The sequence below is a fragment of the Mandrillus leucophaeus genome, unplaced genomic scaffold (assembly GCF_000951045.1).
Source record: "Mandrillus leucophaeus isolate KB7577 unplaced genomic scaffold, Mleu.le_1.0 Scaffold305, whole genome shotgun sequence".
Lineage (NCBI taxonomy): Eukaryota > Metazoa > Chordata > Mammalia > Primates > Cercopithecidae > Mandrillus > Mandrillus leucophaeus.
In genome coordinates this window covers 846,970-850,963 of record NW_012103199.1, presented here as the reverse complement: position 1 = coordinate 850,963, position 3,994 = coordinate 846,970, and positions in this window count along the sequence as shown.

The window sequence follows — 3,994 nt, the reverse complement described above, 5'->3', positions numbered from 1 at the left end:
ACCCGGGAGGCGGAGCTTGCAGTGAGCTGAGCTCCGGCCACTGCACTCCAGCCTGGACGACAGAGCGAGACTCCGTCTCAAAAAAAGAAACAACAAAAAAAAAGAAAACACTGAGCCCAGCTCGGTGCGGGAGCCCTAGGTCTCCTGTCCACCAAGCCCAGAGCTGAGGAACTGGCTCCCCCATGGGCCGAGAGCTGGAAGGGGGCCCTCGGAGGAGGAGCTGTTGGGCCAGGAAACCTCTGCAGGTGGAGAGGGTGGCCAGGGCCCCCTTGGGAGTCCCCAGGGAAGGTCTGGATTCTCAGCTCTGTAGAATCAGCTTTGTCCCCAGTTCAGCACCTTTTTATGGGAAATCTGCTGGCTGGAGACAGCCCTTGATGTCCCAAGATGCTGGCTGGTCCCTGCACTTTCCAGGACCCAGCTCGCCTGCAGCACACAGATTTCCACTTGTCGTAGGAAACTGTCCTTGGCGCATCCCCTGTGCAGCCTGGCCAGCTGTGAACTGTGAGCTCCAGCCCTGCTTCGTTTGCTTCAACTTTCTGAGTGACGTGCAGACTTTCACAGGGGAACCGTGGGGTGGCTCCATCCGACACCTCCCTTGCTGCCCCTGCATTGGAAAATAAGGACAGTGGGTGGCCTGGGCCCTGCGCATCCTCCAGAGGGTCAGGGACATGCACGGTGAGCGACTTCTGTAGGCTCGAAGGCACAGCCTGGAAGGACTGGGATACCCGTGGGCAGGGAGCAAGAAGTCACCACTGGGGGCTTAGGTCTTGTGTGTTCATCTGGTAGAATTGCTGACTTTTAGAGAAAGGGACCTGAGTCTGGGCGCAGTGGCTCATGCCTGCAATCCCAGTACTTTGGAAGGCCAAGGCAGGTGGATCACCTGAGGCCAGGAGTTCAAGACCAGCCTAACCAATATGGTGAAACCCCATCTCTACTAAAAATACAAAATTTAGCCAGGCGTGGTGGTGTATGCCTGTAGTCCCAGCTACTTGGGAGGCTGAAACAGGAGAATTGCTTGAACCCAGGAGGTGGAGGTTGCAGTGAGCCAAGATTGTGCCACTGTACTCCAGCCTGGGCGACAGAGAGAAATTCCAACTCAAAAAAAAAAAAAGAAGAAGAAGAAGAAGTAGAAAAAGAGAAAGTGGCTTGAAAGATATGGCCCAAAAATGGGCTGGTTTTCTGTTTCTCTTTTCCCCTGGGTGCTCCCTTGGGGACTGTCTGGAGAACCAGGCTCCAGGAGGCCCCCGTGCAGACTACTGACTGTCCTGCAAACCCTCGCACTGTGTGGCCTTGGCCTAGGGCTGCTCTCCCCTACCAGGTGCCCAAGGAGGAGGTGGCCTCTGTTCCTTCCAGCTATGCCCTCCATATGTGCCACTGGACCCCATCACCACGAGCCCCAGCTAAGTGACAACCAACAACCCTATTTCTGTTTTTGGTTTTGTTTTAGAGACAGGGTCTTGCTCTGTTGCCCAGGCTGCAGTGCAGTGGCAAAATCTTGATTCACTGCAACCTCCACCTCCTGGGTTCAAGCAATCCTCAACACCTCTTTATTTTTATTTTATTTATTGAGACAGTCTCCCTCTGTTACCCAAGCTAGAGTCTAGTGGCACGATCTCGGCTCATTGCAACTGCTGCTTCCCTGGCTCAAGCAATCCTCCCACTTCAGCCTCCCAAGTAGCTGGCACTACAGGCACAAGCCACCATGGTTAATGTTTTGTTTTGTTTTGTTTTGTAGAGACGGCATGGGATTTTGCCATGTTGCCCAGGCTGATCTTAAACTCCTGAGCTCAAGCGATCCTCTTCCCTTGGCCTCCCAAAGTGCTAGGATTACAAGCATGAGTCACCACACCAGGACCCTGGCTAATTTTAATTTTTGTAAAGACAGGGTCTTACACTATTGTCCAGGATGGTCTCGTCAAACTCCTGGCCTCAGGCAATCCTCCTGCCTTGGCCTCCCAAAGTGCCATATACCCCCATTTCTGGGTGAGCAATTTCCAACTTTGTGGTGTGAGGGATGTCTGATATGAAGCTCCATCCTCCTCCCTGGGGTCCATCCTGCAGTGGAAGCCGTCCTCCCAGCCAGCTGGTGACTGAACAACAGTGCTGTGCATCCGAGTGGGACACTGGCTGAGACTCTCCTCCCCCTCCCATCCCCCTTCTGCTTTTCTCCCTGCCCATGGCCTGGCAACCTTCCCCGGGGCCAGAGGGCAGCCCAGAGTCCTGAGGCCCCAGGAAGCTATCTGGCCGCTGGAAACAGTGGCCTGATGCCCAGCAGAATCTCTGAACAGGTTCTTTGCCTGCAACCTAGGTGGAGCCAAGGCATGACTAGGATCCGAACTGGCCAGACAGTGGCCGCCAAGACCAGCCCCGCCTCCCTTCTGCCACCTTCTTCCCCGCAGGCTTCTCCATAGTGGGGCAGGCTCTCTGGACACCCCTCCGCAGTCAGGGCCCTCCCATGGCTGCCCTGCCCAGGACTGGGCACAGCTGCACTGACTGTTCCTGGCAACCTCACCTGTGCAGGCCACCTCGCTGCTTCAGCACAGTCCAGCACAGGTGTTCTCGATCTGGGGTTGGCCTGGCACTGACCTGTGCGCCTGTGAGGGAAGGTGGGCAGCTCTGGAGCTGGCTGGTGCCCCCTGCCTGGGTGGAGGTGGGGCAGGTCCCAGATTTCTCAGAACAATTCCAGGATGCAGCTGCGTCTGGGGCCTAAGCAGAGGGGAGATATCAGGCTGGGGCTGGCTGCTGGGCCTGTCCTGTCTGAGCTGCCTCAAATCCCCTATTCCTTGAGCGGCCTTGGAGCCTGGCCTCAGACCTCAGGGCACCACACCACTTGTCTCCAGGGACCAACCTGTTCACCCCACACCCAGCCCTGTGACGGAGGTGCTGTCTCTTGGCCCCACTTACAGATGGGCCAACTGAGGCCCAGGGCATCTGCCCACTTGTCATGACAGTGAGCCGCCAAGCTGGATGTGAACCCAGGTTTTTGTACACTGCCATCTGGCAGGGTTGGGGAGGACTTAGTGGCACCCACTGACCTCCCACTGGGGGTCGGGGTCAGGGAGTAAAGTAAGTGCCTGGCTGTCTGAGCACCCTGGGGCAGCCTCTCCAGCCTGGGAGAGCCAGCTCACTCTGGGCAGCTGGCGAGGCCAGCTCCTGCCATATTGGGTCCTTACACACCTCTCAGCTGTGAAAGCCCCTTGCTGGCCTCCAGGGAACCTTGAGGATGGCCTCACAGGCCAAACCCAGCGGCTGCACTGCCCATGGTCACCAACTCTGCAGCACGCGTGTACAACCAGTGTCCCTCCGGTGTCGCCACGCCCAGGTGCCCAGCTGTTTGTCCTGCCAGCATCGCGAGCCATTTCTGGCGCTGCCTGTGGTCTGCCGTCCTGGCACATCCTGAATGGAGGTGCACGCATAGAGACTGCCTGTGAATCTCCTGCGCCTCCTCGGAGGGATTTGCTCCCTTCTGGGACGTGCCCTGGGGACAGTCAGTTCCCCCAAATAGTGACTTCCATTCTCCACATAATGAGAGCCTTTGGCTGAAGGATTGGGAGGACCAGGAAAAAGCCTCCAGGCCACGTGGGGCGTGACTTGGCGATCCCGGTCGCTCCGGGAGTCAGCCTGGACCCCCAACGCCCGGTGGCCTGCTCTGAGGGCCACGCCCGCCGCCGAGCGCCCGGGAACCGGAGAACCCGCAGGGCGTCAGCCGGGTGGATTTCCTCCCACTGCCCCTGACCCCACTGCCCAGCGCTTTCGGGACTAGCGGATGATGGACTTGTGCTAAACTGGCTACGACCCCTCCGGAGCGGGGTCCCGGGGTAAATCAGCAGTGAGCTGCAGCCTCAGCCAGCCCCTGCCTTTGGTTTCCTCGCGCTCCCGGCTCACAACACCTCAGACCCGAACTAACTCTCCAGCCTGGGTCCCTCTGCCGGACCCTCCTCCCGGGCACCTCCCACGCCCCGCCCCTCAAGTCCCGCCCCTCCCTCCGGGCTCC